Source organism: Cinclus cinclus, chromosome 3, assembly GCF_963662255.1.
Source record: "Cinclus cinclus chromosome 3, bCinCin1.1, whole genome shotgun sequence".
Classification (NCBI taxonomy): Eukaryota; Metazoa; Chordata; class Aves; order Passeriformes; family Cinclidae; genus Cinclus; species Cinclus cinclus.
Window position 1 is genome coordinate 6861522 of NC_085048.1, and position 19576 is coordinate 6881097.

At 43.8% G+C, this 19576-nt stretch overlaps 1 protein-coding gene across 1 annotated transcript in view; it reads right to left on the reverse strand.

The window, feature by feature from the left end:
• Window positions 1-19576, reverse strand: part of LOC134042395 (protein eva-1 homolog C-like) — a 203324-nt gene that overhangs the window by 182802 nt on the left and 946 nt on the right. The window lies entirely within an intron of this gene.

A 19576-nucleotide genomic window follows, 5' to 3' on the forward strand; every position in this document is an offset into this window, starting at 1 on the left:
AAGTTTTGTTCCATTCCTCATTCCAAAGCCAAACCATCCCGTGACTTTAAGACCCAGATTCAATACAATATTTGGCTCTTCAGTCCTGCTTGGAATCCTTGCTTCCCACCAAAACACAACCAAGAAGCCAGGAGTTTAAGCAAGTGCTAAGATGCTATTTTCTGTAATGCTTAAACAATTCAAATAAACCTGCATAGGTTTTTATACAAAATTAGAGAAACAAAGCAATGGGGCTCACACTAAAGAGCTGAATTAATGCATCAGGCAGACAAAAGGATGTTCTCCATAACATTTTTTAAAATTATGTAATGCACTTTATTTCATTTGTTGTCAACAAGTCTCATTTTTTTCTTTCTTGATAAGACCCTTTGCTCTCCACACAGATGAGAATATCAATTTGTTACAGGAAAACAGAAAGGTTTTTTTCTTATATTTAATATCAGCAGTTCATTTGGCTCACATGGACAGTATTCTAAGGCCATATTTCCCAGTCCTTGCTCTGTTTACTGATCAGAAAGTGACTCTGAAGAGCAGGGGAAACCCAGTGTCACAGCAGCTGCTGAGATACAGGCAGAGATACAGCCTGTACTTGCCTCTTTAGTTACATCTCTGCTGCCATGGAAAGAGAAAGCAGGAGGGAAAACTTCACAACCTTAGATATGGGCAGAATTTGATCTACCCTTCAACAAAGGAAACACCACAGAATCAAACTCTGTAAATAATAAACCCAGGTCCTGTAGTAAAAAAAAGTCCAGTATCTGAAAAGTGCCAACTGTGTGCTTGAATTACATGTTTAAGCTGTTCTCCCTGGTTTTAGACTTTTTAAAACTCCTTTTCCACAGGACTGACTGCTTGTGAGTCCATCTCTGCCTGCAACATTCCACAGAGGAATGCCTTTGTTTTCTTTGCTGCAAGGGAAATGCCTGCCATAGAGTGGGCACTGCCAGGGCCTGGTAAGTTGGCACTTTGTTATGCTTTTCCACTCCAACAGCTCCCTGCAAGCTATCAGCTGCAAAGCAAGCTACAGAGGTTGCCAATTAATTTACTGGGCCATTAATCAATATATTCTATACCGGTAACTTTCAAACAGATAAAAGCCATGCAGGACCAGAGCAGAGGTGCCAGACTGCCTGTGCTTGGCTGAGCTGTACTTGGTTCAGCTTCTAAGAGTAGAAAGGAAGAGGAAGGGTTGGAAAGCAGCCGGGAGGGTTCCAGTAGTTGTACAGTGGTAGATTAAAATCAGATGTTGAAGCTATTTTCCTGCTTTCCCTCCTATGATGGAAACATCCAATTCACTCCAGAAATGGACAGTTCTTACTGTGCTTAGTTGAACAGGTGTCCAACCTGTGGCTAGGGTAAGTCAAACAGGCTGCTTATTCCAAACAGCTTTATTTACAATGTGAGCAACGAACCAGATGCAGGACAGGACATGAAAATCATATCTTAATCCCAATATCCACATTTCTGTCCTGTGACAGAAATGTGACAGAAGCAACTATCTGCATCTGTCAATACAAGTGACAGAAGCATTTTGTATCAAATGACACTTGGAGTATCCGTCAGGTGATGTGGGATCAAAAAGAGTCCTTCTGTAAGACTGCCACAGGTCACAGAAATAGTTCAGGTGGCCAGAAGCTATTCCCTGTCCACACATTTAGTGGACTCAGGAAAGATGATGTCTGGGAGCAGAGAAGGTCCATTTTCCTGGCAGAGACCTCCACTGCAGGAAATTCTAAATGTCTGTCCTCCTGACCACAGCTCCCCAGACACACAGCATACGTATATCCTACTTCCAACTAAACCACTGGGGCTGGCAAAACTTTACTCCAGGTCACTGGGCTGGCAGAGAAGTGTAGGTGCCTTCCTCTGCCCGGGTGAGCATCGCTCTGCGCCATGCTCAGGCTGCGAGGGCACAGGGCTGGGCACAGAGGGGACCTGCTTCAGGCACATGTTGGCAACCACCACCACCACAAGCATGATTCATCCCTTCTGCAAGGGACCACAGTGCTGAAGAGCACAGTCCCAGGACCACCAACAGTGTGCTCATGGGGGCTAATTCCAGTTAATATTTATGTGGGGTTTAACCTGACCACTTCCTTCCAGGCTTTTACTACCAGCCCAATCTGAATTTCCACTGTTCATGGACACAAGCGTTACCAGAGAGAGCAGCACTGAATGTCTCCAAGCCCATTTACCCTCCACCTCACAAGGTACAGGGGTGGGTCCTGTACAAACAGGTTTTTTGTTTGAGGGCGCCCGACGGAGCAGAGCCTGACCTTTCCCCTTCAGGGGAACAGCAGGCTTCAATCAAACCTTGCTGAGGGTTGGGGCTATTTTCCCTTCTCGAGGGTCAGGGTGATGCTTGAACTTTCCTTGCCTCAGCTTCCCCACCCACCCCATCAATCTCCCCTCTGCCCTGTACGACATCTGGGGCCACTCTGATTTACAACAGCCCTCCTCACGGCTGCATCTTCATGGGGACTTTCCCTGACACTGCTGAGTGCCTCTGCTCACTGGAGTGCCTGGCAGTCACGTCCCCTTACAGCAGCAGAACCCAAGAAATCTCTTGCCAGATTAATGGTTTTGACATTAAATTCTACATGGCCGGCTCTTAAGAAGGCATTAGGTTGGAAATGGCTAAGCTGTATGTACTGTGTCAAAGTGCTACTGTGTGGATGGCATCTATAGGTCAAAAAATGTGTTGATTTTCTCCCATGATAATCTAAATAGGACTCAAGATGGGGGCTAGGAAACTACAGCCCTTATTGCTCTTTGGGGGTGGAAAAAATGCAGCTATGTTTAACATGAGGCACTCTCAGGTTGCACACAGATCATTATCACTGCAGCATCACTGCCATCAGACATGCTGTGCTGTCATTTTGCTGAAGATCCAGCCCCTAGAACTTTCATAATACCTAACACACTAAACCACTTTGAAAAACTTCCTTCTTTCCCTTCTGCCAGGAAATACAGGTGCTGACTGGCTGTGTCCCAGATACAAGTACATTTTTTAATAAGGATTCTTATCAAAAATATACTTTTCATTATTTCATGGCCAGATGAAGCCTGGCCACTGCTTTAGAGACTAAGAGCTCTTATCAGACTGTTCCAAGTTTGGGCACTCCTCAGTAGAACTGTTGTAATGGCCCAGAGCCCAGAACAAGTTTTTTCCTGTGCTGGCTGCCCAAAAGAAAATAGCACTGGGGTGTTGCCAGGTAAAGTGGCCAGAGTGTGCAATTGGATTTCCTCAGTTTTTGTTTTAGGCAACACAGCTAAGCTTGGCAAAGACTGTTTATTGGATTTTTTTTCCTGGAAAAATACTGGTGAGTATAGGTGACAGAGGTAAGGAATGAGTGTTTGTGTCGAGTGTGGAGCAAAATGGAATGGAGAAGGATTCCATCCAACTTCTTCCCACTCACCCGTGGATATCTCTTGGGCCACAGCCCTGCAGAGACTCAGGATGGAAAGTGCCTCAGTGTATACCAAGAACACAAAAATGAGTGGAAATTAAAGGAGCCACTGGGTCATTTGTTAAAGCAAAATCTGGTAACACCTCAGGTCGGGCCAAGCCAAAGCAGAGATGTTCCTGTCTCAGAAGTCACAATTGAAAACTACAGGTTATTTTCTTCTCTATTCTTTCATCTCCCAAGCCTCTGTCTCTTTCTTATTTTCATAAGGATGAAAAGATAGATCTCCGAAAATGAAGAGCTGAGCCCAAAGCATTGTGCTGAAAGAGCCTACAATTTCATCCCCAAAACAAGTATTGGTATTTCTAAATCTAAAATCTTACATATTTGTGGATAAGGTGACACCCTAAACACAACTTTCCCCACGGCAATATTTAAATTATCAACCTCTTCTAAAGGAATGAGATGTCACAATTATTTCTTCTTGCTCATCCACTAATCATCCAAGCACATCCACATAATGCCAGTGCTTCATTAACTTTTGCTGGAGGATGGTCTCTTACTGCCCAAAATTGGTCTAAAAGGCAAAAAACCCCCAAAAAATCAGGGGAAAAAAGAAAAAAAAAAGGCCTGGACAGATCCCACAAGTCCCCACTCAGCTGAGAAATCACAGGTTTTTTTGTTCAGAGAAATCACATGCCAACTCTTGCTACAGCTTTTGTTCTTCAAAGCTACTATTGGCTCTCCTTCCTCCCAAATTAGTGGAACCACTATGCCAGGCCATTTGGCACATCAAAATTCATCTTCACATTTCGTTATCCAGCCCACTGACCCCAGTGTTTCCTCCCACTGACTAATGAGATTAGCCCATCACCTCCTAATTGCAGCAGTTACACCTTGTAACTGCTTTACAATGCCCAAGAAAACAAATCCCCACGTTTTTTCAGAGTGATTGAGTGTCATTCTGTTCTTTAAATGAGCACAGCATTTCTAATAGGGGATGGCACATACATCAAAATAATGAGTAGAGTCCTTAGGATAGAAAGTGAAAATTAGAAAACCCAAATACACTAATCTCAAACCACTGAGGCAGGTGTGGCTGCTTGGGCTTGTCTCCATCGAAACAGTATAGGGAGTTTTACCTGGTGTTCCACAGGATAAGGGAGCAACTGCAAGGCTAATCCAGCACAGACATTCTTTGTAACGACACTTACAGAGGGTGGTAGTCCAAGCGTCACACCTCACACCCCTAATAGGAAGTTTTTAGGAAGTTTCCCGAAAAAAAATATCTTAAAAAGACAGTCAGAAGGAACCAGCAACCATGGATGGGACACCAGTGATCTCTAGAAGTAGCTATAATGCAAGTCAGATGATTCATCCCCTAGAAGTCCAAAGCAACAACTTAGGTGAGATGAAGGTCTCTGGAACAGTCAAGGAAAACGGAATTCCACTGCCAGTGGTACAATCTGTGCCTCAGTTTCTTCATCCGCAAAATAGTGCTACCGGTATTTATTCTCTACGTTCATTCTTCATGCATGATCAATGGCCTCTAACTATGAGTTCCTCTTCATAGATTTATTTAATGTGCTTGAACACATTAGCTGGAGATCTGATGGAAATTCAGGACTAGAGGAAGAACTGGGAAGAAAAATTAAAACTTTCAAGTAAAGCTAGAACATTTAGCAAAGTCACAAAAAGCACCTGGCTTGTCTTGCATTGGAGGCACACAAAGCCCCTAAGGTATTTAATTTGTAGCCTTGTTTTTTATTACTGCAAGTTTTGAAGTTTCCAGAGCAATCCTAAAAGCCTCATTAGACACCAATAATTATTAATCCATGAAGTACTAGCATGACCAAACCATCAGACTGAGAATAAAACAGCCTTCCTCAGAGTGTTGAAAATAAAGCTTTGCTTGTGCCTGGGCATGGGGAAGGCTGGGTCCTCCCCTCACACAGCCAGGCAAGATTGTGGAGAATAGTCTGGGAGAGTAAATTTTAATTTGTCCATCAGTTTCATGCATGCTCAGTCTCTGTTTAAACACACCATCAGACAGATATTTCCCTACCTCTTCCCACCACATTTCTGTGATAAGTGTTCCTTTGCAATGCATAATGTCCAAGAAAACTTCTTGCCCTCATTGCACATCTCACAGGAGAGGAGCACAGCTGAGTTCTCTTATCAAATAAGCCAGACACCATCTACACAGTCAGCTTCTCTACAATGCAAATCAGGTCCATTGTCACCAATGGAAAAAAAGTCCTAAATGAAGTGATTGCCCTTTGACAGCCACTCCTTCAGAGCAGAAGAGGGTGTTGACCTCACTCTTGCTCCACCACCACCACCAGGCCAAGTGTTCAGGAAAAGGCCTGGTCTCTCTCCCCATCCATCAGTGCTGCCATAATGGTGGTGACATACAGTTGGGATAGAGGCTGCTCAGATGTTCTTCAGAAAACTATACCAGGAAATGGGCCAGAAAGGCCCTGAAACAAGGAACCATGCATCTGGCCAGCCTCCCTCCCCATGCAGCATTCTCTAACTTGGGCTGCTTTGGCCAGCAGACACAGAAATGCAGCTCTGCACTAATCCACCAGTATTGACAAGGCTGAGGAAGGCTTTATAAAGCAAGTCCATATCCAAGAGGCATGGATACAAGGGTAATATCTTCTCACTCAGGGTACTAAGAGCATCCTGCAGCCCTCTCTAAGCCTACAGTAGAAAAGTAGTTTTCAACCAACAGAAAAGTTTTGCCAAAAGGAACAATTCTAAATAGAATTCTGAAATCTTACAATCACAGAATAGTTCAGGCTCAGAGGAATCTTCAAAGATCACCTAGTCAAACTCTCCCAAACATTTTTCACCAGATCAGGTTGTCTAAAGCCCTCTCCATCATAACCTTGAGCAGGGATGGGGCACCCAAAGCTTCTCTGAACAACCTGTTCCAGTGTTTCACTACATTACAAAATTCTTATTCCTAGTCTAAATATTTCAAATTAAAGCTGTTGCTTCTTGTCTCATCACTGCAGGCCTTGGCAAAAAGTCTCTAAGTCCCCCTCAAGTACTGGAAGGCTGTGACAAGGTCTCCCCTGGGGATCAGGGTGATTTGGTCCTTAATAAGACAAAAATAAAGTTTAGCCCAAGATAATTCTGATACTGCACTGGGGAGCAGAAGAGGGTGGACCATAGTTGAAGTGGTGAAAAACAGTAGAAGTGTTTAATTCTCTACCACATCCACCAATAAGGCCTGAGGACAATAGAAAAGGTAACACAGCCCATCATCAGGCCAAGCTGACAGAGAAAATGCTCCCACCAGCCACATCAGCCTTGGATAGGCAGGCAGCCACCATCAGTCTTAGAGGCTGGCAACACTTGCTGCAGCTGTGTCTTGTTAAAAGCATTGCAAGCAACTTCAGACGTGGAGTTTCAACTCTCCGAATGCTGCTTTTGAGCTTACTTCAATGTTTGGGACTGCAGCAGTGCAAATAAAGGCATCCTTTCCAGGAGAAACTTTATCAAACCAGTCACAGACAAGTTCACTAACTCAAAAGCAGAAGACAGACAGAACTATCTAACCATCTGCTCAGAGCTGTATCTGCTTTGGGAGACCTTTCTGTATCAAAAAGTCTTCAGTGAGGCAACACTACTCATGGGGGAGTACACACATCCTGCAACTTCTCAGCCCCCAAGCTATTTAGAAGTCACCACAATTCAGGTAACTGGGTAATCTGGGGTCCAAGAAAACCAGCAAGGACCCAAGCTACAGTGAAAGACATACGGAGACAATCAGGATTCACATAATGAAAAGGGACAGGCAAGAAAACAGAGGCAGAGTCCCACAGATCCCAAGCCCTCACAGAGATCTTCAGGGCTGTGTAGAGGCAGGGACAGGAGTTTTGTGACAGTCTCTTTAATCACAGGCTATTCTCACACTTGAATCAGGCTTGGGGCTACAGCCTCAGACTTCAAGACACCCAAGGATTGTGGCTTCAACTGACTTTATGATATTTCATTTAAGTGCATGTGATTGCTTTCCCACATGCCTCATTCTCCTCTGTGCACATAAAGGATGGAAACCTTGGCAAAAAACTGAAAGAAATTCAGGGTGGGCATTAGTTACTATTTTTGACAGCACTAAAACAATATATGAAAAGGAGATTTGGGGGTTTTTTTTGTTTTGTTTTTGGTGGGGTTTTCTTGCTGTGATTTGTTTTCCCTGAGTTGCAGCTTAGAGGGAGAAAACAGAAGACAATGTCCCATCTGATGGCTGACTGATGGAGTGACAGAGGCTGGCTCTGCCACAGCACTGCAGAAGCTGTGTTTTTGGGAGAGTATTGTTTTTATTTCAGGAGGAGAATAAAAAAGAGGAAATGAGCAATCCCAGAAGGAAAGGGTCTGAATGCTTCCTCTGGCTGCACCATGAAGAAAAGAGATTGCAATTGTCAGAGGGTGTTTCTTTGTTCTGATCTTTCTGAGAAACCTTAAAATATATCCAGAAATGTAATAAGAACAGAAAACAAATCTGTTTCTTTGGCTGCCCATTTGCATTCTGGCTGGTGAGACACAGACTACAGCTTAGCAGTGCTAGTTACCCTGATTAACCCTTGTTCTTGATAATCACATCTAATAACATTTTTTTAAAACCCTTTGTACCTATCAGGAGCGGGAGCCCCACTGATTTTTAGTGAATTAATCACCAAGTCAGGACTCCTCACCACTTCAGCATCAGCCCCCTGGCTAATCAACAGCAACTAGGTATTACAATAACAGACCAGGCTCATTCTTCCATCGGTGCCACTTTCAAATATCACACCCATAGTCGGCCCTCCCAGCCAGATTGCTTCAAGCACAAACTTCCATTCAGGAGTCAAGCTCCTAACAATATCTCCAAGATCAGAGAAGTAGGACACACAAGAGATACAAGGGCACAAGGAATTCCTCAAGGATGAGAAAAGGGCCCTTAACTCAGGAAGCAATGGGGTTTATCCTTATTAGCATCCTTAGCAAGGCTCCGTCTCATGGGAGCAGCTGGAATCAGCCAGGGCTGCATCTCTAATCAACCAGAGCTAAGGACCCTCAGCAAGAGGAAAAACTGCTGATAATACAGATGGATGGATGGATGGATGGATGGATGGATGGATCCCAACACAGCACCCCCACAGCTCAGCAATGTTCCTGAACCACAACACCTGTCCAGGAGCCTGCTGTAGGCACAGCCATGCTGCTCTCTTGCTGGCACTGGTGCCCACAGAGCCAGTTCAGGACTCTCAGTCCCACCTCCTTGATAAAGCAGCTTGGACATGGCTGCAAACAACCCCTCAGAAGACAAAACTGGCATGAAGAAGGACAAACAGAACAAACACAGGTTACAGGCAAAAGGTTTGTCTTTCTTTATCCCCAAAAAAGTTTCCTGTGTTCAGATATTGGGGAGGCTGGTGTGAATAGATTCAGGTGACAGCAGTGCTGAGAGGCAGAAAAGGATCATCTTCCTCACAGGTCAAAGCAGTGACAATTGGCCCTTAATCTTCAATACCCTGCAATAAGAAACTTAATTGTCTTGTAGCCAATGACTTAAATCAAGATAAACATTTTAAAAACACTTTATCATTCCTATTGTGATACCACGCTGACCAATCAGCTTGTTTTTCAGCCTCAGCGGGCTTTGCTTGAGCAGAAATAGTCACCCCCATCTCCATCACAGAGATGTAGGAGCACTGGCAAAATGCAGAGGAGGCTGATTGAACAAAAGGCACTTGAGGCCTGCTGGGGTCAGAATGTGTATCTGTTTGGGAGGTTGGACTCATCACTAATCCAGCTCTGTTCCTAATGAGGCTGGTTCCCATTACAGCAAAAGGAGATCCATGGCTTAATTTGCCAAGGGGACCATTGTCACACAGCTTAGGGAAGCAAAATAATCTTATCAGTTTGAACTTGATCCTTGCCCTCCAATTATATGGACAATGTTTATGAAAAGAGAGATAAAGAGATTTTCTTTTATCCAGCAAGAAAAATGGGTTGTCTGACACCAAGCGTTCAGTTTCCTGCAGCTGCTGATGGACCTTTACAATCCAGCCACTCTGCTGTACCATTGCCAAATGCACTAACTACTATCTGTGCACATAAACTCTGGACCAAACCCAGGGCAAATGGCACCAAACACATGTATCATGCAACTTATTGGTACAGCAGAGTGTCTGCTCCTGTAGTAAAGCCAAAGTGAAAACCTGGGACCATCAGCTAAAGACAAGCAAATCCAAATCAGAAAAATTTTTCACCCCTTCTCTCTGAACATCTCTCTGCATCCCTCTCCAATCCATCATCTCTCCTTGGCTGCTATAGAGGCCATCCTCTTCTGGGAGTTCTGCATCCCCCACATTGCAGCTAAAACAAAGAATATTATGGCAAATAACAGCTAGGCTTCATCTATTCTTTTTTTCTATACAATTCATTCCATCAAAGCTGTTTAGCCGAACAAAACCCCAGCGCTATCCTTTATTGTGAGGCCAACAATAAACTAACATGTGAGCACAGCGTGGGTCACAGATGTGCACACTCCTGCATCAACTGTGGAGCCACTTCCTAGCCCGACTCACTTTTATAAGGCTTTAACCTCTTTGAGCTGGAATTCAGACGAGCACATAAACCAGGAAGCAAAGAGTGTTAACACAACACAAGTGGCCCCTGTACAAAGGATACATGAAGAGACAGACATGCTTTGGAAACAGTCAGATCAACAGCCTCGGTTTCCAAGGGGTTACCCACACAATAAAAATCCAGAGAGAAATAAACTGAACAAATCCCAGAGGATCTATTTTTAGCAATATCACTTGCACTGCAGGATCTTTATTTGTGCCTTTGAATAGACACATGTACTTTTTTTTCTTCTTTTATGGAGGGACAGAAGCAAGCAAAAAAGATTTTAAGGGCGTCTCCAAAACCCATTTTAAGAGATCTTTTAGAATGTGTTTCTGTGTTTCAAGGACTGACCCCAAATTTGTAACTCGATTTTAAGAATTTTTATCTCATCCCAAATAAAGCAACCCTCAAAGCATGACTGCTCTAGAAAAACAAAAAAAAAAAACCCAACCCACCCAAAAGAAAGAAAATTTAAAAAAGGAAACCATAACAAAAACTATTCAAAACAAGACCCTTCTTACAAATGCACTTTATGGCTCAGATCATATCTCCCAGCTGAAGGTTTCCTATGATATCAACCTCTAGCTCATATTAACATAAAATAGAGGTGTAATGTTGCCCTTTCCTTAGTATACTGTGTCTGGCTGTGATGATGTTAATTTTTTGGTAGCAGCTTGTATAGCACTGTGCTTTGGATCACAACCAAAACAATACTGATAATATATTAATGTTTTTGCTATTGCTGAACAGTTTTTGCGTTGCACCAGCACTTTGTTTGTCCCCCACTCTGCCCTCCCAGTGAATAGATTGTAGGGTGCACAAGATTTTTGGAGGGATACAGCCAGGTAGGTGACCCTAGCCAAGCAAAGAGATATCCCATGCCATGTAGTATCATCTTCAGCAATAAAACAGACTTAGGTGGGGCAAGTCAGCTTGGGAACTCACTGAGCGTCAGTCTGCCTGTGGGAGGCAGTGGGTGATTGCCTTTGTATCACTTATTTTGCTTTCTTTTTTATTTCTTCCACTTCCACTATTTTTATGTAATTCCATGAGTTTTCTTGCTTTTACTCTTCCCTCCCTCTTCCCCTGTCCTACTTGGAGGTAGGAAGTGGAGGCAAGCAAGCAGCTGGGTAGTGCTTGGCTGCCTGCAGGTGTTAACCCACAACACTCAGTTATGTGCACTTGACTTTGCATCTGAAACGTTCATTTTAACCTGTGCAACCTATGTGCATTTGCACATAGATATTATAATATTGCAGAAGGAACTGTGTTCTGAATATCACACATTTCTTCCTGCTTATCACAGCTACCACAGAGAGGAGGAAAAGGCAGATACTGAACAATCTCTGAAACACTGGGCAGTTAGAGCTCCTGATGCCAATCTCTCTGCCTTGGATCCATGTCTGTGCAATGCAGATAACATTCCAGACTCCTTCCAGAAGGGTAGGTACATCTCTAAGTATATCCCTCACAACAAGCAGAATAGGGTTTAAATAACATAATAGGATTTAAATACCATTAAACATATGGGAAATAAGGCCCCAGGGCCATAAAGTATGGAAGAATGAAGAAAACTATTTTAAGGCCACCGTTCTGTGCCCTGACAACATAGAAATCCCATGGAAGCAGAGAAGAAGAATGTTCTCATTAAACAGTAGCATAAACACCCAAAGGGCTAGACTCAAGCAGTTAAAACCACCTTAATTTTAACATTTCTTAACTTCCAAATGCTTGATTTGGATAATAATACTGTTATTTGAATGTTTTGCACAAAAGCTAGACTTTTTCAAAACCAAACTGCAGAATTTTGTCCCATAGCATCCTATGGGCACCACCAGGGCCACAGCAGCATGCACAGGCCCCACACAGACCACAGAGGGAAGAGATTTCCCAAAGACTGAGGCCCAAACCAATAATCCATAACTCAGCCATAGGAGCTCAAGTTACTACCTATCACTTTAATTGCACTAAGTGTCTGCACTCTTGGCCCAACACAACTTTTATAAAAAACATGTGAGCCAAAAGTCTTTGCAAAATACAGCAAACATGAGAAATTAATGTCAAGAATTGCACCTGCAGTAGAGCACCCTTAATGTCAACACCAGCCCACAGTGTGATACTGAAATCACAGAGGAAACATTAGCAGAAAATCCCCACACTGCTGTGTTTGTTTTCATATTTACTAGTGGGAGTAAAAGCCCACTTTAAACCCTTGAGGCTGATAAAACACATGTTGATAATATCATAGCAGCAAAACCACAGGCATCTGATAGCAGATGAAAATAAAATAACAGAAGCACACAGGGGGTCTCAGAGTAGGTGGTCTGAATGACCCCTTCTTGACAAGCAGCACCATCAGGTACACAGTTTGTCAAGGATTTTGGGCATCTCACCTGAAGTCATCTTCGTCTCACACCCAGAGGATTCTGATTATTTTATGGGCTGCTGGAGGAGTGAAAAATCCCTCTCCTGGTAAATAGTGTATTGGTATCAAGTCAAAAGTTGGTGCACAAAAATATACAGTGAAGTTCTTTTATTGCAAATGGCTGATGAATCTCATCTGGTTCTCTAGGTCTTCTCTAAAAGTAACATTAAAAATATGTTTTTTAAATCTTTCTTCCTCCTAGTTATGGATGTGGGATACTTTGCCAACAGCTGGATGTGAGCTCCCCTGCCCACCACAACTACAGTTCTTGGGTATCTACTGTAAATTCCTCAGCAGCACCTACATCTATCTGTTCATTCACACTTCTGACATCTGAGCACTCGGAGGGTTTGCCCAAACTGCAGGTCACATACACACTGCTCCATCATCATGCAAGGATCCAGATGGATCCAAGAGGGGTTATTGAACAGCTAGCCTCAGCATCCAAAGGAGCCCCATCAACACTGACACCACAGCATCTACCAAGACAGTTCAAGAGCACAGTGTATATCTGAAAAGACTCAGCCAAGATTTCTTTTCCTGTGCAACCTAGAACTACCAACTCATCATTGTCTCTCTGATCTGAGAAGACACACACTGGGCTCCAGGCATCCAAGCACTGCACACGCCAAAAGAGGAGACATTCATTGTTTTAATTACTACAAATGAGTTCATACCCTCAGTTAGTGAGCTGAGCCAGGCACTTTGGATTAGCCCATACCCAGGCTGAGAGAGTTACAACTCACCATCCATCCTCAGGCAAAAGGAGCAGTTAAGTAAATAAATAAGAACAACAGGTAACCCAAGGAACTCTCTTAATCTTGTTCCCAATTATTACAACTACACTTGTTTTAATCTGCAAGAAGATGAGTTGGGATTAATTTCTCTACTTCTATTTATTCTGCACAGCTCTTGGCAAGTCAGCAAAGCTGCCTCACAGCTGAGCAGATTTTGGCCTGTGGCTGTTTTTTGGAAAGAGCACAAAAATCCCAGACAAGAGCAATGCTGCATCAATGAAGCATAGCACTGGCAAGGACACAAGGAGCCTTGTAGTATTGCACCAAACCAACCTGACCAAAAATCCTCTCAGCTACTTTTGTTGCTGTAAGCAGTCACACACCTTTCAAGGGACACAATCCGTGAAGATCTTGGGTATTTGTATTAAAAAATTACAAGAGCACAAAAAACCAAAACAAAATGGGTAGGTGTTTTAAATGGTCGTCCCTGGCTGCCCCAGGGATTGGGATTGCTATTTTGGAACAGAAAACAGAAAATTCAATCTATACCTGCACAAACATGCCAAGCATAAGCAGTCAGTCTCAAATAAGACACATAAACATCCCTGGTGTTGGCTGACTAAATCACTGTAAACCACCTAAACACAGCACAGGCCAATGTTCAGCTCTGAACACTGAGCAATTTGGGAGATCAGGCCATGTTTAAATTAGCATCAACAAAAGGATCAGCATGAGTGCCAAGTGTAAATACACAGTTTTTCTCCTCCTGCAGAGACTAAGCTTACTGTCCCCACCCCCCAGATAAAATAGTGAGTTTAGCTTCCAAGTATCTCAGTTGAAAAAAGGATATGTCAAAATTCTCAGCCTTTTTTTTTAATTGACCAAACAATTTGTGACATATAAAATCTGCTTTCACAGTGCCTTAAGTCAGGCAAAATTTTTACCTGAGGATATAAAGAGTTGCTTTCTTTAATTCTGAAGCACTTGTGTATCAGCACCTGATAACACACAGGCATAGGAAGACTGCTGCAAGGAAAATTTTCCCAAATTGTGCATCTAGTGGGATAGTGGGATACTTTGAAGTTATTAAAATTACCACAGTATTTTTTTCTGGTTTTTGTTAATATTACTAATTAAATAAAGTGTTCCTAGTACTAACAAAGGTCATCATCATTTTCTGGGCCCCTGCAAATAGTAGATACAATAAAAATATTGTCAGTCATCAGACAAATGTTGGGATCCCTGAGGTCCCTTGGCTCTTGCTGACAGCTGTGATGGCTAAATCAGTGGATTTCCATGTGACAGGAGCCAGATGCACACATATGGAGCTTGAGGTCATTGGTTCATTGAAGTCAACCCCTTACATGAGGTTTCACACAGCCCTCACATGAGACACCATGGCACCCACATCAGCCCCATCCATCCCTCCCAGACTGTCTCCTTTCCCTGGTTCCACAAACACTAACCAGCAGCTGGGGGTTTTTTTGCAGCAGTAACAGCAGTGCCCCTGGTGACTGTCCAGGACCACAAACACAAGGAACTGGAAACATGTGTTTGTCATCCTGGAGCTCAATTTGGTCCCCTCATCTATCAGTAAAAGTAAATGCTGAGTATTTTTACAGTCAGCAGGCACAGGGTCCTCTTTCAGCATTTTTATCACAACTGTTGGGAAAACCACAGTGTTGTCTGGAGCATGCCTCTAGACAGAGGTAGACAGAAACCTGTACTTTGCTTAACATGGCATTTGGTCTTGGTGATATGGTTTTGTTGATACCATAAAGCTGCATCCCTACTGATAAAACAGAACAACTCTCTCAGGCATCAAAATAGCCCCAGCCTCTGTGGTGATTCTTTTCCTGCTCTCCCAAGAGCAGCAGACCTGGCACTTGATACCCACCCAAACTCCTACTCATTTCCTCCTCTAACACCTCCCAGCTCTCCGAGCTCTTTAGATTCTTTCCCACTGGAAAAATGACATATGTGACACAAACCCTAGTTGCAGCTTCCCCCTGTGAGAACCTCCCAGACACAGCCACCCCCTTCAGCTCCCATCCTGTGCAGCTACATCTCCAGAACATTATCAGAAGAGGCCAAGTGGTTTTAAAACACCTTTGATGAGGTTTTGGATTTTGTCAGCTCTACAAAGGAGAACTTGTCTACCCCAGCACAGGCAGCTTGCCCTCAGTAAGCCAAACTGCAGCCTAGGCAGCTGTGATGGATGGGGCAGCACATACAGCCTCCAGCTAAGGAGGAAAAGATCACCTGGGGCAGGGACCTCTCTCAGCAGCAACCTGAGGTCCATGCTATCTCATCACTCAGAGCCCTTCCCAAAGACAAGGCATGGAGATGGCCTGCATTTGCCCCAGTCTTTAACCAAAGTCTAAAGTATGTCCGTTTGCCCCTGTGGACAAAAACTCCACCCTCATTACTGAGTTACAATTTCTTTTCCACTATGGAGGTGTGTCTACCTTTCTCTTGAAAAATGCCCTCTTTTAACAGCCTGAAACCTTCAATACATGGAAATCCTGGATCCCCCTTGACACCATGGACCCATTCAGGGCTAATAGGCATTCAGAAGCTGTTAGCATGTAGATTTTGGTGATAATTTGGTGAATGGAGTTGTCAAACAAATTGCCTTTATTATGGACTGATTAAATGCAATCAGGGAGAAGTGCCTTTCCCCTCCCCAACTCCAGCCCTCATCACTCAAACAAATACACTGAGCCAATTAGCAGGGAGGTGGCAAAAGCAGCTTTCACTTGAAACCTGATATTCTTGGGGAAAAGGAAAAAAAAAACCAACCAAGCACCACTAACAATAACAACAACAACAAAAAATCTTTGTGCTTTCAAAACCAAGATGGGCCTCCAGGGAGAGGTTCCAAAAGCTACCCAGGGCTCACCTGCAGGGTGTGGATGGGAGCTATCAGTATTCATCTGGCTCGATGCCAGATCAGCTCCCTTAAGCAAAGTGCTGCTCACATCCTGCTTGTGCCAAAATCTAATGCAAAGAACATAAACATTAAAGCAGGCCCAAGGGGAGCAGCACTACTGGGGCTGGTTTTCCTTTCAGCTGGGTTCTCATGTGTCAGAAAAGGCTCGAGCTCCCAGCCCAGCTGTTTCCATGCCTAGAAACCTAAGTTTTTGGCTTAGGTCCTTGCAGCGGATGCCCTGATGTCTGTAAATGCTTGAGTTCACAAATTTTCTGTAGTAGTGAAGGGACCTGTCTCCATTAACATGAAACTCGTAGCAATCACATAGATCTGATGCCACTACCCTTCTGTCCAATGTGCCTGAAATCAGCTAATGAATGGGAAAATCCTTCAGGAGATTAGAGCACGGCATGAAAACATAATTTTAATTCCTTGCAGGTATGCAGCTGGAAGTTAAATGGTCACCTTGGCAGCAGTGGGCAGAGCAAAATTCAACATGTGTTTGCATGATTTAACTTCAGGAACAGGAACATCATGGCTGAGCAGAGAGAGCACACAGGATATGAGCAATAGCTGTTGACCAAGCTTTCAATGCCTGCATTTAAAGTTGGCACCAAAGCCTACTTTCGGCTCCATTTTCATTAACCTTGTCCCTCTGAGGAGCAAGGCCTGTGCACTGCACATGGATCACTGCCTCCCAGAGCCCACAGAGGAGTTATAGCATAGCTTCCCCTTCAGGGCAAGGGCATTGCTCTGTCTTGGACTCTCAGTAAAATTAGAAAGGGCCTAAAACAAAGGTGAAGTGTTATCAAACAGCAAGGATTTCAGAGATTGGATTTGCTATTGAGATTAGGACTAGAGGCCTACGGTTAACATACAGAGATTCAAAAGATCAGATTCCTACTCCACACCTCTTCACAGTCAAGCATCACCTTGTACATAAGGGGTGTTAGGACAGCAGGTTCTAAGCCTTCAAACAGTCCTGAGCACAAGAACAGATCACAGAATGAGATTAAACCAAGAATCCATCCTACAAGCAGCCAGAGAGCAAAAGTCCAGGTCTTCTTAAGAAGTGGCTGCAAAGTGCCTGATAACTCCACTCTGTCCCTCAGGATCTGCTTCCTACCCCCACACCCTGCTGCAAACATCAATGTTTAAAGAACTATTAAAGAAAACAACTTCAAAACTCTTCACATAGTTCAAATACTTCACTTTAAAGGAATTTGAATTCTTACATCTCAGATTGCACCAGTCCCCAGCAGGACACGCACTGCTTATGTTCACGTTATGGTGTTTGAGCTGTTCAAACAGGAGGGATGGAGCCCCAGTGTGAGACTCTGTGCTCAGGGGTTAGAAGTCCCCACAGCCCTGTTTGTGCTCACTTGTGAGAGCTGAGACTCAGTTAACCACATCTTTGGACACCTTCTCAGTATGCCTTGCCATGACCTACATAAAAATGAAATCTTTCAGCAGGTGAAAGACACATTCCTTGACCCAGCCATTGGGAGAGTACTGGGAGCAGTGGGATGTGGTTGGGTGTGAAGTTCTTGGTAAGTCTATTATCCAGCCCTATTGCAGAGCTGCAGCATGAGATTCAGGTCAGTGCTGTCTTATGATCTGCTTAGAGCTTCAGACTGGTTGTCCCTGACCTTTCCTTCCAGGGCTGAATCCACACAGTCTGGCCACCACCACACAGCCATGACCTATTACAAACAGCAACATCTCCTTGGTAATGCTAAACCAAGCTGAGAAGCCAGAGAGGTTTTGCTGCTATACAAGGTCTACAGGACTGAGTTTTAAACACCCATTCTTCCCCAAAGAATATCAGCTGCTGTGTCTGAACAGTACTACTATTCATTTGCAAGTTGGAAAAGCTTTTACATCCCAAAGAGCTGTGTCATCTCCCTGCAGCACCAGCTGCTGCAGAAACCTCTGTAGGATCACAGCAAGCCAGACATTCCTCAGTATTCCAGCAGTAATACTCAATACAAATCCACTCATCTCCCTGGGGTGCAGACAATGTATGTTTTGGATGCACCACCTCTAGGTGGGATGGCATAAAGTAAAGCTGTAAATCTTCCCGAAAGATGTTCACCTGCTCAATTCCAGTCATGCCAGAGAATAATTCAGAACATGCTGAAGTATAGAAAAGTGCACAACAGGCCAGAAACAATTACAGTTAAATAATGTTAAAAGGTTTCACCCTTTCCATTCCTTAGGCCAGCTGACAATTCACTTGTAGGGATAACAGTGACAAACAAGATGCTCCATCAGGTAGAAAGAGTTACCTGGGCTGCTGCTCCTTCAGAGAGGCACATGCTGCAAACCCTCATGCATTGGAGGGAGGTGAATGGGGTCAGTGAAATACGTGCTGGGAAAGTATAAAGTGTTATTTGGGAAATGCTGTACCTTTTCCTACCACCTTTCATCAAACATATTTGAGCTGCTGCACACTGGGTACAGCCCTTTCCTGCAGCAAATCATGTTTCCTGTCCTGCAAGGTACAGTCAATCCAACAAGTCTGGGGACATTCGCCAAGCCTGCTATCAGAAAACATAGGTTGGACCTGGCAGAAGATTTCAACAGTTATGGAAACTCATGTGAGGTTGTGCTGTTGGGATTACAAACCCTGCTTCAGAGTACAGCCTTGCCACACAAATACGCAGGGATATAAGCCATCTCTTGTCTCCCAACACATGACAGTTCAGTCAGATGCTACAGAAAACATTATTGTTATCAGCAACTTTCTTTTCCATTTTTTTAAAGAATAGCATCTGCTCCCCCTGCCAGCACCACTGAAGCATATTGAATTCCCTTCCACTGTTCCAGCTATGTTGTACAAACACAACGTAAAGCACCTTTGCCCTGGGACACCTGTACACATTTTAACGCTTGGCAATTTGGCCTGCCTGCAAAAACTTTATCTACATTTCAGAAAGACAACTCCTTTCCCCATTGCAGCTTTTGCTCCCATCATGCCCACTCCATGCACCCCTTCTGCATCAACTTGCTTGCAAGCAGGAGCACAGAGAAAGCTCAGTGCCAAGAAAAGCATAAAAGCACACTGGAAAGAGGGAAATGCCTCAGTCCTTTCCATTCAGAGGCAGATCTGCCTTGAATGGGAGCCCCCAGGACTGATGTGCCCCTAAAAGAGACTGAATCACAGGCAAGCCAGCCCCCTTCAATTCACATTAAGAATTCCAACTACCATATATATTCTTTCCCCCACCCTCCACCACAAGCTCTTCCTTTCTAACACAAATTTCTCACAGCACACAGACACATGCACTCCCAGGCAGTGAGCAGCAGTGCTGGGATGTGTTGAAACCCAAGCCCAGTGAGGTTCAATCCTTGCAAATGACACTTTTTCATCAGCAAACTATAATTGGCAACTCTTATCCACTACAAGAGTTTTGTAAAACACCCCTAAAGAGTATGCCAGGCT